The 20000-nt window shown below is 47.1% G+C and overlaps 1 non-coding gene across 1 annotated transcript; it reads left to right on the top strand.

Moving 5' to 3' along the window:
• The first annotated feature begins 12231 nt into the window (after positions 1-12231).
• TRNAR-UCU (transfer RNA arginine (anticodon UCU)) lies at positions 12232-12305 on the top strand. The gene has a single exon. It is a non-coding gene; the product is annotated as a tRNA-Arg (tRNA).
• The last annotated feature ends 7695 nt before the right edge of the window (positions 12306-20000 follow it).

Here is a 20000-nt window from a genome sequence, read left to right as displayed (position 1 = left end):
AATGCTGGAATTTCGAAATTCCGTTGGTAAAATTCAGAAGGATCATGCAAGAAGGCAATATCATCTTCTGGCCATAATCTGCGAATCCAGCAAAGCAAAGCAAAGCAGCACTTTTCTTTTCACTTTAAACCGAGCCGGCGGCAATCTTGATGAATCACTGGCAAGAAGATGCTTTGCACTTTTCTTTCCACTTTAAAGCAGCAATCTTTTCACTCGGAAATGGCAAAAGAGCTTGGAAGAAGAATAGGCTAGGGACGGAGTCGAACCGTCATTCCAGGATTTGCAGTCCAATACATTGCCATTATGTTACCCAGCCAGCAGAACGTTTTTCCCGCTTAAATGAAGAGAGGCGGGACTCTCATTTAAGGGGGGTGACCTTAGGCCACCCTTTGAAATAATCTAAAGCCTTACAATCAATTTCTGCGATGCCATAAAATGTGAACCAACGACAACGATTTTGGGCAAAATAAGAATTAGTGATTGAAAAAGACCCGCAGCTTGCTTGTGAAGCCGACCAGCGTACTGCCAACACGACTTGTTTATGCCTATTAAAGAACCTTTTAATGCTAATTCACAGAAAACTATACGAAGCATACAAAATAACTAATATACGAAACGGAAGCGACCGATGGAAATACGTCAGTTTCTTACTCATGTAAATAAACTATTTCTTAACAACGGCGACGACTTTTCCGGAGTCTTATTTCGGTTTTGGTCGGCCAATCAGGTTAGGAGTTCCCTGCCTGACCGCCAATTCAGAACCGCTCGTGACAGTTTCCCGTCATACGGCTCCCCGCATCCCATCAGGTGAGGGTTCCGGAATACGAGCTCCCCTGCCCTCTTTTGATCGTGACGATGCCCATGCAGCCAGCAACTGCCGCAAATTGGCAGCTCATGCCTCCCGGACGACGACGTAGATGCGATCCATCTGTGATGTCCACAGGCGGCCGGCCGGCGGAAAGAACACCTACGCCGTGGTTGGAGTTCTACTTCCTTGTCGTCGCTTTAGCCCTATCGGCTAGCTAGGGCCATTGCTCAGTTTGTTTCCTCACGCGCTTGCTTGCTTGCTTGCTTGCTTGCTTGCTTGATAACTCCTAGACTCAAGTGAAAAACCGACCATCAGCGTATCTGATGAGAGAGGATTGAAACCTCGTATCTTCCCCATTTTCCCGCGTCTCGTGACTAATTCAAAAATTTCCTTGCATCAGCGTCGATTACGTACTCTGGCTTTCTTGTTGATAGATATGTGGATCACTCTGGTGGCGTCATGGCGGCGAGATCGACCCGAGCGAAAGTAGCTATTGGGTTCGAATCCCGCTTCTTTTCTTCCGCGGTTCGCCTTTAGGCCATGAGGGCGATCCGATCCCCAGTAGCAGGAGTCCTGAAAGGTCATGGAACTGGCCATACTTCCACTTTCACTCTCACTTTCGCTTTTGCTTCTACTTTCAGAGGTATGTATATTCAGCAAATCGGATCAGATTGTCTATCCATGACAGAGCGAGTGCTACTCGTAGTTCAGGGGCAAGGTATTTTACGTTGCTTACTTTCCTTTTGGCCAATCTGCGCTCTTTATCTTCGAATGTTGAAGCATATTGGCTGCTCCCTTTCCCTTAAAATTAGATGCGGGGACACTTTGGCACGTCCCGATAATTAATTACTACCGGGCCCTCGCTTATTGTCCCATCCTATCCCTGTTCACCGTACGGTTGGCTCTTCTGAGTGCGACCTCAGAGGTGTGCGGGGTTCTCCAGTTCCGGGATTCCATATTTCAAAGAACCAGGCCGTAAGGCTTCCGCTCTACGCCGGAGGCGCGCTCGAAGAACGGGAAAGGACAGACAACCCCTTTCCCTCGGCCTCTGTCCCATATTTTGGACGCAGGAAGCAATCCTGCTTTCCTGTTTCGACGCTTCAAACGCTAGGATTGCGGTTGCCTGCTGTCCGGTTCAACTTAGGCTTAGCCTTCGGGGATGCAGTACCGCCACTCAGCACTCACCTAGACAATACCCAAAGTGTTTCATTCCCACCCTGTCTCCCAACGAAAACAAAGAAGGGGCAGATATCGTCACGCGCGCCCTTGCTTGAGATTCAAAGTTCCCCACTTTCGCCGGGTTCTGAATCCCTTTCATGCCCAGCTTCATGCCTTTGGATGCCATTCTCCCAGCACGTGGGCACGCTGTTACCCTGTTCCCGAGGGAGAAGGACTTTCACCTTCATGGAAACTCAGTTCACTAACTCCGCCATCCGAGCGCGAATGAATGCAAAATGAGTGCACAGACGCGACTCAACGTCTTAACCTGTGAACAGGTCACGCTACCCGACCAGAAAGATTTCTATCTTAACGAATGGCTTTATAGGGCATTCATTTTAATTCATATTTAGCCGCAGGCTTTCACGGTTTCTAATCTCATATATTCTTATTAGACACCCATATAACCTTCTCTAATGACGTATGACTAAACCTCGACACATAACTTAACCTTTTTTTATGACCCTTCCATCTGCCTTTCTCATATCTCCAAAGTTTCGTATGTTTCGGATATGGCGCTTGAAGTAAGTCCCTTTTTGAATGAAAAAAAACTCATATTAGTGGCGTTGGCTTCTGTAAATCCCCTGCGTGCGATGTGCTCTAAAGGCACAGAGAATCGTACACTTAAGCGGCTTAGGCGGTTGAGAGATACCTTCCCTTCCCAACTGCTGGCTGGGGTAGAATCCTATTACTAAAAGGCGGGCGCATGAACCCTCTTTCAACCTTCTCAGGAACCATATTCTTATGGTTACTGCATCAGGACCTACCTAAAGGTGAATCAAACCCTGAATTGAATACACGGGTCTCTTCATGAATAGTTGTGCAATGGATTCGAGAATCCGGGGAAATTTCCTCCGAAGCATACCCATCCAATCCGATAGCCGTTAATGTCCTAAGTGTGGGGAATTGAGACTCGGCGACCGAAGCAACTTATCCGACCATCCAATCATGACCGGCTGTTGCCTGATGGTCTAACGGCTCGAAAACGGGTGGGTCCTTAGACACTCGCTAGACCGGGACTAAACGTCGGTCGGAAAAATCTGATCCAAATTAATTGCGAAACCAGAACTAGAAGAAGTTTCTAGATACAGAACACGATTAAATACAACCTTACCAACATTTGATATGATCTCAACTTGATACCTGTTAAGTTGAATCTGCCTATGGTTGTTAAGCCTGTGCCTTGGCATGTAGAGACGGAAAAAGAGACCAAGAATGGTAAGACCTTAGTTACAGCGGCGGTGGTTACTTAACTGATTCCGTTGATGTGTATTATCGTTACCGTTTATTAAGCAGTAAGAACCCGCCCGGCCCGGCCCGGCCCGGCCCGGCCCGCCGTAAATAGACGAAACACTTCCCGCATGCACCCCGGCTAACAAATAAGTACTAGTTTAAAGTAATGAACTAGTGAAAAGCACTACAGGCATTCATGCCATCTTATTGAGAATAAATATTATGGTTGGCATCCAGTTGAAAAATTAGAGCAACCAAGCTTTAGGCGAGCAACCCTTGCCTTATTCTCTATCGGAGCGGTTCTTCCCCCTCGTCCGCCTAAAAAAACACGAAACCAAACACAACAAAATGATGGAACACGCACGAAAAACAACAAAAAGCGCGTCCCGCAATCAGATTCACCAAAACAGAAGCGAGAAATGAGCACAGAACAACCCAGCGTCCCGCAAGCAATCAGAGACTGTACAGGAAGCTGGCAAAAACAATAACGAAGATGATGATGAGTCTAAATGCATGCCGCGAAGAGCCAGCCCGAGAGCGCACGCACCGGGAACACTACAGCGGATAAAAAGAAAAGCAAAGAGTATCGGTTGGACGCTGCGATGGTTGATGAAACACAACAAAAAAAAGATGGTGAGACTAAGGAGGAGATCGACCCGATACAGGATGCACATTTGAAAAGCAGCAAAGAGGATTGTTCGAAGTCTGATGATGAAAGCAGCAGGCAGCATTGTCAGTGATGAAGATTATGAAGACGATTGCGAGAATGGGGGTAAAGATGTGTGGGGTAAACTGCTGGATGCGGGTGCTTTTCTGGACGAATCAGTATCTAAGGTTGATGATGATGAGAAGCCTTTAAGTCAAAGGATTGATAAGGAGTTATCAAAAGAAGCCCGCCGGCACCTGTAAAAAGGCGGAAGAAGCCGGCCGAAGAAAAGAAAAGAAAAGAAGCGGTTTTCATCATCCGGATGAACCGGCCGGGCCGGCCGGCGGATTAGAAGGCGGCTTTAAAGCATTGCTTTATAGAATAGATAATGCTATGAGGCTGAACCTTCATGGATGCAAGTTTTACGCTTATCAGCAGCATTATGGCAGTATATTTACTGATTTTACTACGGCAGGCAGTTGGCAAATTTGTTTTACTGAAAGAAAGGTCGGGACTGTACTACTTTTTGTAATGAGAGAGTGAAAGAGAGGTTGGGACCGCACTACTGCCTGCCTGCCTGCCTGCCTGCCTGCCTGCGCGTGAAAGACTCATGGTAGGCTCTAGTCAATGGGATTCCCTGCCCACCAAGAGGAGACGGAACTGAAGCACCTAATAAGGCAGGCTCGCTTCGCTCGTCTCAACTATTTCACTCGCAAACCAATACCTTAAGCCAAACATACATCTCATTCTGTCGAATCAATTCTGGATCAATTGGCAATGGTTTTATTCTTAATGAGGGGAACTATTTGAGGAATAGGCTTTCCTGCCTGGGCGCCCACTTCCTTCGCGAAGCGAAGCGTTCCTGCGGGCAGTTCTTCTCCTTACACTGTAATTACGACCATTGAACAAACTTGGTTGACACACGTGGTCTATGCGCTGCTAATGTTGCAGCTTCTCAAACATTTAACAAACTCACACCATCCGTTTCGGATAAGATCTATCCCGTCACCACACGAGCCATCCAACCTGAAGGGTTTCCCTTTCCCTTTCCCATTCTCACTTCTGTGGGCTTACGGGTAATGGGAATATCTGCGAAGATTCTTACCCATATTCGACCATTTCTCTAGAAATGTCTGCTTGTAGCGCGACGCGCTGCTTCAATGGTTTAATATAGAATACGACCCGCTGAACAGCTTTTAATGCCATATTTTCCGAAACTAAGTCATGTACCGTCCGTTCTGCAACCTTTACATTTGCCCTTTTAACATTTCCAAAACTTTGTACGTTTTAGATATAGCATCCGAATTGAGTCCCTTCTTGTTCTTTGAAACATGTTTGGAATACAGAATCCACACCTTGACGCCCGGGATCCCATAACGAGTGAATATTTCTGCTCTTGCGTAATCAATATAATCAGAAGATACATGTAAGGATATTGAACCATATTTCATACATTCAGTTTGAGCTATTTCTGCACCATTCGATCAACCTGGACGACAAATACAGATTCCCTTCACACATTCGCAGTTTTCAATCTATTAGAATATGGATGTACAAATTTATACAAATGATTTCTTTTTTTCTGGTCCCCAAGGTATCTCCTAAGCTATTGGAAAAGCACTTTAATGGAAAAAATCAGCTCTTACTGGCTTAATCGGGATATTAGTGCTTGTTTCACTAGATGAAAAAAGTTACATTTCAGGCCACCAAGGTTTAATCTTCTTCCGGCAACGATGACTGCATACTTTCTTAGTTCCTCTGAATCAGGCGTTCACTATGTGCGAGCGTCAGCGGGCATCTCCTCCTGAAGAAGAGTGACTATTGCACGGATCCTTCTCTCTGGGTTTCGTACATTCACGTCAGGCATCCTTATTATAGTGGTACCGACAGCACAGATTTCTTGCTTTCTCACGTAAGGCATTCCCTATATACAGACACAGTTTCCTCTCTGCAAACCTACCCCGAGCATTCCTCATTTTCTCAGAGCGTCGGGCGGCATCCCTACTATAGGAAAAGGATAACAGAGAGGGAGAGAGAAGCAAAAGATTGTCATCAGTTATGTTAACCGTAGTGGGGTCAGAATGAATTTAGTTCTTCATACGAAGAAAGTGTTGCACGACCAGAGGCATAATAGGTGCGGTTGCCAAGGGGCGGCGAGAGTTTTCGGAGGCCTTCTCGCCGCGGTTTTCCCCTAGTAATCCTCCCTCTTCTCTCCTTTTTCATATCGCCCTGCGGTCCGTGAGATAGAGTCGAGAGTCCACTTGCGCCTAGTAAGAGGGTTCATGCGGGCTCCGCATGAATGAACCGCTTCATCGGCTTGACGAGGGCAAAGCACAGGAAAGGCAGATGGGCATTTCCTATGTCCCATCCCCCTCTCGTAACTAGTGCAGGCTACACAAGTGCTCTCCGAACCGGGCTGGATAGTCACCCATCACACGGCTCTCTAACTTGACGGGTGAAAGGCCGAGTGGGAACCCCGGAAATTACCCCTTTCCCCTTCGGCTCTCAGAGCGTGACAAGTGCATAGGCTCCTTCCCGTTTTCTACTTGGCATTCACCAAGTGCCGGTTCCGCCTTAGGAGGGTAGGCAGGTGGTATGGGCCCTCTGACTTCTTTCCGGGGCTTTCCTCCCATAAGATCTCGCCGTTGTTTCCTACATGGCTTGTCCAATTGTTGATCGAACGCCCTGTGTTGGGATGTCATTTAGTGTTTTGTCCCCAGTAACATGGGTAACCTGCTCTATCCTTTCCTTTCCCTTCTGTGCAATGGGTGGGTCGAGGGAAGATCATTCGGCCCAATTAATCAAAACCCTCAGTAGGCATAGAGCGAGGCAGCGTGCGTTCGCGCTCCCCATTCGCCGAAATTAAGTGCCAATGGTTAGCTGTCGCCGGGTAGCCAGCCCCGAACTTCGATTCGCCAAGCTTTGCCCTCATCTTAATACCGAAAGCAGGCTCGCTCTATGCTGTTGAGTTACCCGTAGACTTTTTGGTTCAAAATACGGGCGGGCCTTCGTTCGTTCCGCCAACAAACAAGTTCTTCGAACTTTAACCTCCTTGCCGCACATGCTTTGGTCCTCGCGTTCGTTACCGAGCAAGAGTAAGTGCAACGCCTTTGTACAGTACATAATTGAGCGCACGCAATTTTTCATGCAGGAACTAGACCGGCCGCCCTCTCGATTAGCGTCATCAACAATATCATCAACCAAAAAATAATAGTAAGCATCATTGAACTAGAAAGAAGAATACATGAATGAATGTCCTTTTAGGGAAATGATGAATGATACACCTACCAAGGCGAAGGTCAACTTTGCGATTTCTTCCTCTAGTTTTCCTCTTTCTTCCCCCAATTTTATCTTTCCCTCCTTTAGTTTTCTTTTTCTTTTCCTCGGACAAAATCCTGGGAAAAATTGAACGGAAAAAATATCTAAAATCTACATCCTAATACAACAATTTTCCATAACAGTAAATGGAGTCAAGAGTTACTCTGTCTGGCTGTGGGAAAAGCAGCCGAAAGAAGCCAGCCGTGTGAAGGGCTGGCTTCCATTCACCAGCCAGCGCGGACTAAATCAAGTGCTCTTCGAACCGTGCAAGATGGTTGCCCATCACACAGCTCTTCAACCCAAGTTGCCTATATCGTGCGTTGCGTGGTGGATCCCAAGTCTTTCAAGCAAGAAGCGCTTGATCCTCTGCAAGCAAGCAAGCAAGCAAGCAAGCAAGCAAGCTCCCCACGCTGTGCACTTGCTTCTCTCCGCCGATCAAGCAGCGATGCTGCTCGAACCGCTTCTTCCGCATGATGAAAACCGCTTCTTCGGCCGTTAGGTTCCGACACTCTGCCGGCCGCATGAACCGCCGCGCCGGCCGGAATGCCTTTCGAAAACAGCAAGCAGCTTTTTATCTAAAATGCCCACGTGCGCTCTCCCAGTCAAACGTGGGTCGGAAGCTTGAAAAGAAAAAAACGCGTCTTCAGTCAAAGCCTTCGGCCTTGGCTCACTGAATCTCCTAGAGTTTGAAGTGATTCCAGGTGCCTGCTAATGACCGCGACAGCTTCGATCAGGCAGCTTGGGCTATCCACTTGAAGTCTTCCACGTCGTCGGTCGTTTTCCCTTGTTTCAATGATGACTTAATCTCTGGCCGAAGGGCGGGCGGGCTTCCCGGCCGGCGCGGCGGCACAAGGTCGATCGGTGTTAAAACGGTTCGTAGCTGTTCAGTCTCATCTAAGAGTTGACCCGATATCTCTGTACTGCTTGAGTGTGCAATGCTGAACCCGTTCTTTCTTGCTTGTGGGCGCGTTGATTTAGGCTCCTCCCCTTCCACTGCATAGCTGCGCTTCCTTATCATCCGCTTCTTTTCTTTTCTTTTCTTTTCTTAGGCGCGTTTTTTGGCGGGTACTATGAGCCTTCTGCCCCACGCGTCCGCCCGCAGGTTAGATGCGTGGTTCACCGGTTCCACCGAATACTCTCACTTGTTGAAGCACAGTGCGCTTTAGGCCCAAGCCGCAGGGCTTCCCGAAGGGCTCGGGCCCTCTTTGTCCGGGTACATGCGCCAGCGATCAGCGCATGTACAGAGAAGGCGTGGTGTTGCCTTTCCCCCTGAAAAGCTAGGCTTGGTATCCCTTCCGCCGCACCTCGCGTTCATGGTATCTACATTCAACTGTGCTTTAGAGACACGGTCAAAGTACGCCCAAGGATTGGTTAGGCTCAGCTCCTGTCACGACATGCTCTGGTCTCCTCCCTTCGTTCCCTGAGGCTGTGGTCCCCTAGCGTTAGAATAAGTTGTGTCCGTCTTGTTGCGGACATCTGCAATGCCCTGACCGACATGCGGCAGGCAATTCATTCAGTGACTTCGCGGTCGCCCTCACTAAACCGACTTGAATCTGAATGGTAGTTCGGATTAAGTCTGACTGAAATCAGATTTACCTTTCATGCCGTATCCTATTACCGTACCTTCTATCTCGGCTTGATCTTAGTTGTTCTCGAGGCCTTTCATATAGAAGCAAACTCTCCAAATTTATGACCAACCTTTTCTTTTGTAACCTTCAAACGAATAAAAGATCGCCCATTATGAATTTATGCATAGCAACCATCAAATTTAGGCGAAATGAAAAGTCTACATGACCAAATTCTCCCTCTGATCTTTTTCGTCCTTCTCGACAAGCAAGCATCAACAAAAGGGCCTTTCCATACAGATCATGCCATAAACTAATTTCTGCGTTTCCTCACTATTGCTCAAAATCCACATTTGGTGGGCTTTCCCCAAAGTAACACCAAAAGTCTACCTCCTTTCGTGCGTCCTTCGCCTCCTCCGTAAGAATAATCAACCAGATTCATAACAACACCTCAAACAATGGGGCGTCTGCCTAACCACCGGCTTTGCCCTGCTTTGCCAAGCTTACGTATGCCATGGTCGAGATTAGACACTATACCGATAGTAGCTCAGCATCAGAAATCTATAGGTTTGTGAACACCTAAGAGTGACCGCGCAATACATTATGTATTCTCTTTCTCAATTGTTTTAGCCTTGACCCCTGCAGCTCAAGCTGACCCTGCGCCTTAACCTGGCTTCCATTCGGTATTATGTACCCATGCGCCCCTAGCTATATGGGCTGATGGTATGCGATTTCCCACCATTTAAAAATACGGATCAAGTACATATTTTTTATCGCTATAAGGGTCGGCGTAGTCTCCTCCAGGGCGTAGCCAGGAACCACTCTAACGGCTTCCCCACGGGACCTTCTCTTCTAACCACTTTCAGCCTTCATTCACTGTGTTGAACGAGGCTGAAGGTTTAGACCAATCATAATTCATCGCCATCCTGCCTGCTTCCAATTAATAACTAGCTAATATATGGGTGTTAGCCTAAGCCGCACCATTACTGCTGGGGCTTGGCTCCCGAACCGTGCATGAGCTATAGGCCTCACACGGCTCTTCCTAAGAACTTAAATCCTCACTGGCTCTGCAATCCCTGATCAGAGAGCCTAAGCATTCAGTCGAGGCCTTGGGTTCTTCCGGGAATAATACGCTAGAATTCCCGCCCGTTCTGCCCACATCTCCAGCCATTCGTGGCTAAGGTCTTAAGTCTTCGAGTCAGCCTATTCTTTTTGAAGAATCCTGCTGCACTCACGGGCATACAGCCTGGCGGGCCTTCCGTTTCCGGAGCTTCATGGGCGTTGCCCCGTTCCTCAATCAGATGTTTGGATGTGAGCTATACTCCGCGGGAAGCTCCACGAGCGTATGGCCTTGCCAATTGACCCCTTTTCTCGTATGACTGGGAACGCTGCTCAGTGACAACCTCTCGATCGTCGCCGCCTTGGCCTCTCTTGCTTGCTTGCTTGCTTGCTTGCTTGCTTGCTTGCCACCACGATAACAGGCCCTCGGTGTGGTCAGCACCGTCGATTTTCGGGCCACGAAGCTTACACTCATTCACATTGGTTCATCCTGCTACGGCTCGGGCCTTTCGCTCTTGCAACTTCGAAGGTGGCCATTCTTTTATCAAGGCCTGGAAGTCAGCCGTGCATCTCAGCCACTGGCGGGACTGGATACCCGCATCTGATCAAAGTTCTCGTTGCCTGTGAGAGCAACATGGGTCGCTTCGCGAAAGACATTGCTTAGGACCAACGGGTCGCACGAAAGGTGTACGATCTACTTTGCACGCCTTATCTCTCGGCCTTTCATCTGCCTCCAGCCGTCCCTCAAAGCTATGCTTAGGTTCGAGAATTCTCTTTTCTTCTTCGTTTTACCGAAAACTCTCCAGCGCTTTACGTTTGATTCTCCGCGCCCAGAGAACGCTATGCGTTCTCCATCTTCGCGGCGCCCTCACTTTAGAAAGCGCTTTGCACTTTTCAGAACGTGGCACTCCTTCAATCCATCATACTGAAGCAATCCGGAAGGAACAATTTGGGTCATATTCGATCCTTTCCACAATGCCCAAAGACGAAGCGCTTCATTTCCAATCAATTCTTCACTACAATCACTTCGATCCACCTCCTCAGTAAAAAACCGTGATACGCCCTGATGGATTCCTCCCGGCGGACCTCTTGTTACTACTGGTCAACTTTCTCAGTGCTTTTTCTCTCCAGTAACCTCTCATGGATTCTTTGGTTTCTTCCCTTCACTCAAAGCATCCGTGACATCAAAGAAAGGTGGTACCATGGCAGGCATGGGGTGTACCCAGTGTCAACGTTATCAATCATATATACGATGATTGATCGCTTCGCGCATAGAATATACCATATAGCTGATGTTACCCATGAGTGAACAGTGGGCTGGCGTGGTTAAGTGGGCCTTCGGCCCGTGGTTGGTTTTTCCCCTTCCTTTTAATCAACTGTATATATAGGTGCTGTGATCCCGAAAGCTAGGCACATTGCATTATGTTTGTATATGTGGCCACTATTCCATACGATCCAAAGTGTTGCCTGCTCAAAGCAGCAGCTTGTTAGCATAAACCAAATAAGAGCTCATTTCAACAGCAGCAGAATTCTGCACAGCCAAACAGATAATGCGATCCTGTCCTGTTGCATGCATAACAATACAGCATGGTGGAAAGGGTAGCTATCATCCTCTCTCCCCCCGGAAGCCGAGCGGGGGAAGCGCTATGTGCCGATGAACCAACCGGTTCATCAAACAGGTTCTTCATGCATGCATGAAGGCCTTCATGATGATGAAAACCGCTTCTTTTCTTTTCTTCGGCCGGCTTCTTCCGCCTTTTTGTCCGCGGAAGCAGCGCATGGTGCTTCTCCGCCGGGCCGGGCCGGGCCGGGCCGGCCGTTATGCTTTCGATTTGATCTCACTATGTCCGGATTTGCTTGTGCAAACTATAAGCGGTGTAATTCCGCTGTATTTTTCTTCTGACCTGACTTCCTGACTAGAGTTTGACAATCAACTCTAAACCAGTTTAATAATGAAATGGAATTTTCAATTAAACTCCGAGTGGGTGGTGGAATTTCAACCGAAGCGACTTTTCGCACAATTTATGTGTTTCCGTTTCTATGACCGGCAATTATTTATGTATTCCCATTTCAGATTGTTCTCTAGACTTTTTATCAATATAAAGTAATCACAGCACTGTATACGAGATTCATTTTCTAGGCAACCCAATCTAGCATGTGTTATGCGGATGCCCTGTTGGTGGTTTCTCGAGAGATTTAATCATAATGCATACCTTGGCAGTCGTTCCGAAGTAAAGGGTGGTTTTCTCTTTTTGTTGATTATGCCACTATCATTAGTTTCTTCTTTCTTGTATTCATAACTTTTTTCTATTGCTTTTTCGGCGAAAAGGCAAGCAAGTTTTACCTGACTTAACTGAAAAGCCTAGAAGTGTTTGTAATGCACAGCATCCTTAGCTCAGTCGGATAGAGCAACAACCTTCTAAGTTGAAGGTCACAGGTTCAAGTCCTGTAGGATGCGGAAAGTGCACATTAGATTATATACCTACGGAATGCTTTGCCCTTGTTCAGGGCGGGCTAGCGGGTTCTTCCTTTCAACCGAACCTGCATCATGCTTCGGTCACTTTTCGCTATATTGGTATATGGGATTACTTGCCCCTTTTCACTTCTTTTTAAACAGCCATGATTATAAAGAACCAATCTCACTACGATTTTTATGAAACGAAGAAAGACTTTTTCTTACGGATCTGGTCAAATATTTGACATTTTCCATGATTTCCTCTCTTTCAGGTATTCAGGGAATTCTCTCAAATAGAAGGAATATTACTATTATGCCGACGCTAATTGAGTTAATGTTATTGGCTGTCAATTTGAACTCTCCGGTATTTTCTGTCTATTCGGATGATATGATGGGTTAATCACTCACTTTACTAGTGTTAACGGTGGCAGTTGCGGAATTCGCAATTGGGCTGGCCATTCCGGTGGTAACTTCTCGAATTCGCGGGACCATTGCCGTGGAATTTCCTAATCGCATGAAAGGTCGAGCACCATTAAACTCATTGCACTTCGTTTTTCCTTCTTGAATACGAAGTATACTTTGGCATTAAGGGAGGAGATACGATTCGAATCTCTCTTTTGAAAGCGGATTTACTGAAATCAAACGCTTTTTTCATTCGGCCACTTCCCGCTTCGACTTTCCGAGCCAAGATTAGGGTTTATTTTGATATATGAACCCGGGCATATACGGGCTTTATGAGGTTTTTTCATAAAACGAAATACTCCCGATAGAAAAGTAGGGTCCCATTCACCTTATTCGCTTGCACCACCGGCTTGCTAGAGGCTCTACCGTTTCCGAAGTAATAACTTTTAATATATTAAGAAGAACAAAATAGAATCACCATGGCTAATACTTACTCTTTTACAGTCTGTCAGACTTTAAACGGCTTCTTTTCTTTTCTTTTCTTTTCTTTCGGGCCTCGCCCAAGAAAGAAAGCCGGATCAAGCCAGTTATAGGCTATAAACGTAACAATTGTTATTTGGATTTTCTTATTTACACGCCTGAAGTATCAGGCAACTGTTTGAGGTCCCACGCAGCAGCAGCACGGTCTCGCTGATTTGTTTAGTCGAACGAAAAGGTGTCGCAAAAGAGTTTGATGAGGTCCAATGGCCTCGTATATTTTGCTTATTCAACACTCACTGGAAGATCCTGCTACGCTACCGAGGCTGTGGGCATTGCTAATTCTTTGCCTCTTTGGAGTTCCCCTTCTTGCTTGCTTGCTTGCTTGCTTGCTTGCTTGCTTGCTTGCGCGGGCGGAAGAATGGGCACATGTCATTACAGCAGCGGAAGTGAAACCGGAGACCTGGCGGGAGATTACACCCATTACTGCAAACACTACTAACGAAAAGGTTGGGCAAGAAGACTCAACGATGAAGCGGCACAAAATAACGTAACGAGGGCTACGAGCAGTACAACAGCTACAGGCTGTATACATTCTAACCATCCATAGTGTTGGAAGCAAAAACGACGACTATCTCAATTATTGGGGGGAAAGGGGGTATATTTTATTTTGCAAAAAGGGGATCACGGCTTAGCCCAACTCACTGCTGGATCTTATAGTAGACCGCTTCTTCAGCCACAATGAATGCATAAATGATGCTGCAAACCAAACCACTGCTAGCCAATATCTTACGACATCCAGGCCGCAGGTCGATTGGGGGTAAACTTCTGTAGGTCATATCGTTGATTTCTCTAGCGGAAACGATGGCATCATTTTGAGGCTATTTCAATTCGTATTAGTAGCCTTTTGATCAATTATTGGACTTTTCTTTTTCCGTAGTCGTCGCAACGACCGACAGCGGCGAATGACGGGCGGGAGTATTCTCACCAACAGCCAAGGGAAAGCCATGGCACTTCAAGCGCTCTTTCGCTATTGACCCTTGCCGCCAGACAAAACTGTAACTACAATAAGAAGTATTTCCGAAAAGCAAGCAGCTTTGGCCTATCAGGATCCCGGCCCTTATCTTCCGCATCTTCGGCCGTTGCACCGGCCGGGAAAGTATCCGGAATGTAGGATGATCCGCCTTGTCAGTGGCCGTTCCGCTTACGGTTATTAGCTTTGGCTAATAACTTACTAAGAGATCATCAACCTGCCTCCCTCGTATGGCAGGGATTGACTAAAGAACTGGGCTTGATCTTGGCCCGGAATGAACGCTAGCAATATGCCTAACACATGCAGCAAGTTGGACGTCGTTTCTGTTCTAATTCTATGGAACAGTTGAAGACGAAGTAGCGAACGAGAAAGCTAATACGGAATGGATTGTCCTTCTATTTGTAGTAGTTTGTTTCGGTATTCTGGTATCTTTCCTTTGTTCTTCATTATGCGTAAAAGTTCAAGTTCTCTTCGCTGCAGGATCTGCTCGTCTTTTGCGGATGCGGACCACTTTTCTCTGCCGGTCAAGCACCAAGCTTATCATTGGGGAGGACCCGATGATGGTACGCGGCTGAACGCCAAAGTGATTTGCGTAACCAGAACTGACAGCTAAGGGCAAGGTTACAAGCGGCGAAAAATAGGAATCAGGCATGTTCCATTCGGTGGTTCCGGTTGCTTAAGACTGGTTTCCCTGATAGCTGAAAGTTCTCCAAAAGTATGAAAAGCTGGAGGGCTTTATACCATCCATTCGAATGTGGTTGAATTCTATTCACCAGCCCGAGGACTTAGAGCACACTTGTTCCCACTGCTCGAAGTTTTGAAAACTACTACAAAAGAACGAGGGATCCCCGGTACGAGAACATAAGGGCCGAAACTACTTGAGGCATTCCGTCCGACGTAAGCATCTGGATAATCAGGGATGCAACATGGCATGCCCGAAGGACCTGGGAGATGCGTGAGAGAGAGAGTCAGATTCGCTCCAAGGAAAGTAATCCAAAGATAAATTTAACCCGAAGTCTCTAGGTATTAAAGACCAGGCATTTTACCTATCCGGTAGTAGAACCCTACGAATAAAGCAGAAACAGCTCCCGTAAGAAATGCATGATAGGAATATGCAGCCACGTGATAAGTATCATATAGAGCAACGTCTATCCCGAAATTAGCCGAGACTATACCAGTAAGTCCTCCTATAGTAAACGGAAAAGTAGACCCTACTGCAAATGACATGAGTGTTTTGTATTATATTGAGCCTCCCCACATGATGGCAATCCGACTAGGAACCTTGATTCCAATAAGCACGACAATAATCATGATGGCCGCCGTGAAGTAGGCACGTGTATCCACGTCTGAGCCTACAGTAGACGTATAATAAGCCCGAGCAGTAAATCCAGGAACTCCAATACTGATCATGGCATACACCGTGCCTGAATAACCGAAGACAGGTTTTCTGGGGAGAGTGGAGACGATATAACTAATGATACCAAGTCCTGACGGAATAAAAGTATGAACCTCTAGATAACCGGGGAGCCGAGAAGGATGCTAGTATAAGATAGGGTCCCCTCCTCCAGCAGGGTCAGAAGAGATGATATTAGAGTTTCAATCGGTTGATGACATGGTAATTGCACCCGCCGGTACGAGAGGAGGTGGTAAAGGTAGGAATGCTGTCACTGAAACGAACCGAACGGATAGGGATAATCTATGCATGGTCATTCCGGGTCCGCGCGTGTTAAGGATAATGGTTATAAAATTAATGAAACCTAAAATAAAGAAAACACCTGATAGGTAGAGACTAGAAGTGGCTAAATCAACAGCTCCTCCGGAATGACTGGTTATACTACTCAGAGGGGGATAGCACATATGTTAAATAGCCTCAGGTTGTGTTTGCCTAATGCTATACGCCATATGTCTCTGTATGGATCGGACTGTACCTTTATCTATCATCCTGTCATGAAGCCTTTCCTTTAGAGAATCCCTCAGGTCTACTCGAACTTTTCCCGATTATTCTTATGGCGGATGGCCCTTGACCGGAGCTTCAGCTCTAGTGATTTTATACGAATCGCTTTAGAAGAGCTAACTTGTACCAAGCACTGTCCCACTGTAGACAGTCTTGAATCAATAAGGGCGCGCAAGAAAGAAAAGAAAAGAAGCGGCTTCAGCATGAAGGGCGGGCGGCTGAGTAAGAATATGTGGCCTTCGTCCCATAGCCCCTGATAAAGGCCAATTCGGCCAACCGCTTCTTCTTCTTCGGTTCGGGAAGCGCCTTGTTTTCTGCCCTTCCTGTATGAGGTCTCTCTGCCTCTATAAAGCCGGTAAGCCGATCAAGGTCAGCGGCCATACCTCCGAGATTGACACAAGTCTCTAGAAGAGTAGCACCCCTTGAATCTTTACGGATGTAGCACTTGTGCCCTATTGAGAGCTGCTGCTTTGGATCTTTTAATACCTGATGGGCTGGCTTTACGAACTCCCTCGCAATAGAAATGCTTACTAATCAAGTATGGATATTGACCAAATATAAGAAAAAGCTAGCATCTTTCGATCTGATACACTCCCATGATCTTATGCGCCGCATTGACAGACCTTACATTAAGCATCTTCCTGACGTAGTAAAGGATCTGTAGATTGTATTTGCCTTGGGCAAGCAATAGGGAGACTCAGGTTGTACTCGCGTCTTAGAGCACGATGCTGCCTGCTGAAGCAGCTCACACCCACAAGCTATCCGCAGAGTGATAGATATTCCGCATTGAGTCTCTGATGGGAGGGAAGATTCGCCCTCCCAGGCAGGTTGTCCCCTTGTGGGAAAGGTTTTTGCATATAGCAGTTTGGATTTTGTTGAAGGCCTGCGGCCCGGCTTAGCCTTTTTTTCTGTAGCGAGGACGTTCCTGCATCGAGCGGAATTACTGTTCCCTATGTCTCCACAGGGCACGGCCTTTTTAACCGTCCACCCAGTGCCACTACCCACCTCTACTGAGGCTAAACTTGATGAAAGCAACAGCAAAGATGACGACAACCGAAATAGAATATTATTTAATCATAGAAATGCCGTGTCAGGTGCACCTGTAAGAATCAGAACGAACCGGTTACCGAATCCACCTGTCATCGCCAGCGTAACCGGAAGGGATGTCGTTAAAGAAGCGTAAGCGATTATTAACACATTATAAGGTTAATGATTTCCACCAGGAATTTAATGGCCGGGTTATGCTGATTCCATACAGATTAGTACTAAGAGGCGTGTGCCCATTACTCCAGCCGTGACACCAAAGATTGAGTGTAGAGTACCTATATCTTTGTAGTTCGTAGAAAATAGCCATCTTTACACGAAACGGTTTGTACATGAAAGAGTCTTGGCTACTATAATCAATGTAAGGGAGATGAATCCTATTGCAAATACAATCGGAATGAAGAAATCCTAAAATCCAATAATCAGTTCCACAACCGAAGAGACTTCTAGATCTTTCAGGATTTCTAGGCCACCCGAAAGATCGGGTAGTGTATTCTACGACAGATTGAGGAGCACCTGCGGGAACAACTCTTCGTTGTTATTTTAAAGAGTTGCGATGTCCTCGTGCAATTCGGTCTATAATCTTTCTAAGCTGTTTATGACTATGGGCATGTCTTATCCAATCTGTTTCTTTTCCTCGGTGCTTTATACCTAGGGCAGTCTCCTGCATTCATGGCAGTTCCTATGGTTGCAAAAACAACAAGGAGTCGGTTCCCGTATATACCCGGCTTTTCTTGTATGCTTTCGGCAAGCAAAAAAAACGCTAGCGGGCCTACCACGCTTCGCGCCTGCGTCTTTGCCAGACAGTATTTGCCAGTAGTGCCATCCCACCCGACCTGAGGATTTAGTTTGTCCCTTGCGGGCAGGCAGTTGGTCTACCCATCCCAACATGAAACAAGTGTAAGTTGAAACGAAACCTCGGGCCGGTTACACGTTCCACTGTGCCGAAATGCGGAGGGTGCTGGTCGTAATAGTTACCCCGCGGGGTATGCGCGTGCGCTCTTGACGGGCACTCCAGGACCCGCCAACGCGTTCTTGTTTCCGAGAACCCCCGGGGAACCGTTGGCTCGCTCGTGAGATAACCAAAATCGGAAGTAGAGGACGGCAGGTTCTCCCGCACTCATTTATTCTGACCTCTGATACAGATAACGAGGCCACCTTTACGACCTTCTCCCTTCCTTCCCTTTTTAGGTTCGCCTCACTTGAGTTGCTCGACAAACCGAACTCGGTGCTTACGACGCGGAAGTTGCCTTCGCGCGCCGCCCGTGCCAGGGAACAAGCGGAGCATCGCTAACGGCTTTCATCCGGCCGACTCGGCGCCAGCAGCTTCATGCCGCACTAGAATAATCCAATATGCGGTTCCGCACGTTCTACCGCTTCTCCATTCGTTTCCGATACTGATCATGAAACACCATAAACAGCAAGGTGCTAAAGTCCAGGATTCGAAGTGAAATTCTTGATTTGCCTGTTAGACGCCGTATTGAACCATTCTTGCTTGTTCCTCCCACCAGCCCACGACCGGACTCGAACCGGCTAGTTTCCCGCCAACCCGGGTGGTACATAGGAATGCTCTATCCTTTGAGCTACGTGAGCCAAAATAGCCACTGCTGTTTCTATTACTAAAAAATTGTTCTCCGCTCTGAATGAATGAATGAATGAAGAGGGAAGCGGCTGGAAAGAACCGTATCTTCGCGATGCTGAATTCCATCTCCTAGCACATTCTTTACTCGTTCTATGAATGGGCATTGAGTGTTCTGGAGAGGATTCTTTGGGACGACGGTACCTACAATCAGGTCCTAAGGTTACTTCGTTCGTGTGCACTCTGTAGATTTAACCAACCTGGCTGGATGAATCGGCAACAGATAACTGTCCTAAGATGAAGCGGTTTTCATCATCATGAAGGCCTTCATGATGAAAAAGGTTGGCGGGTTTGATGAACCGGTTGGTTTTCATCCGGATGAACCGTTCATCGGCGTTATACCATATAACGCCCGGTTACTTGGTCGCAAGCTTGCGGATAGTTGGTGTACTATGATGGGTGATTTGTTCTGTGTACTGTTTAAGGCGGTACATAAGTTCCCCGAATCGCCGTACAGTCGGCAGCCGCATGAACCGCCCCGCCGGGTTATGGGGAGTGGTTTCACGACTACGCCCGTGATGACTACGTCATTACTGAGAAAGACGTAGCTATGGCCTACCAGTATCTGGTTCAGCTCCACGGCCGGCGGGTAAAGCTATACCTGTTGACGAACGACGATATGGTAGTGTTGAATTTGCCTCTCGGTTTATGTTTAAGGGTTTAAGTTTTTTTTGTGTAGAAGAACCTAACCTCCAGCCAGAGATTTATAAAAGAAATGTCTACCTCCTCCGTGCGTGCTTCGCTATCTCTCGACTTCCGGTCGTCTCTGAGAATAGCAGCTACATTGGATTGGAGAACCATGTCGTCTTACTGCCTGCCTGCCTGCCTGCCTGCCCGCCAAAAAAAAATGCTGATTGCTGTACTAGCAAGTAATAGAATAATGCAGAGATACCTCATGCCGACAAAGGCCCAAGGGGGGTCCCCGTCTCGAACTTGAAGTAACCTTAAGAAGTCAAATTGATTCTAGGCCAATATAGAAGGCGGTTCATCATGAAGGCCTTCATGCATGCATGCATGCATGCATGCATGAAGAACCTGTTTGGTTTGATGAACCGGGTCATCCGGAAGAAGCGGCATAATCGGCTATCGACTCCTTTCCTTTCCTTTCCTTTCCTTTCCTTTCCTTTCCTTTCCTTTCCTTTCCTTTCC

This window comes from Azolla caroliniana, unplaced genomic scaffold (genome assembly GCF_043228905.1).
Source record: "Azolla caroliniana isolate FFs.n. ecotype wild unplaced genomic scaffold, voAzoCaro1.0.p SCAF_27, whole genome shotgun sequence".
NCBI lineage: Eukaryota > Viridiplantae > Streptophyta > Polypodiopsida > Salviniales > Salviniaceae > Azolla > Azolla caroliniana.
This window is presented reverse-complemented; position numbering and strand designations above follow the sequence as displayed.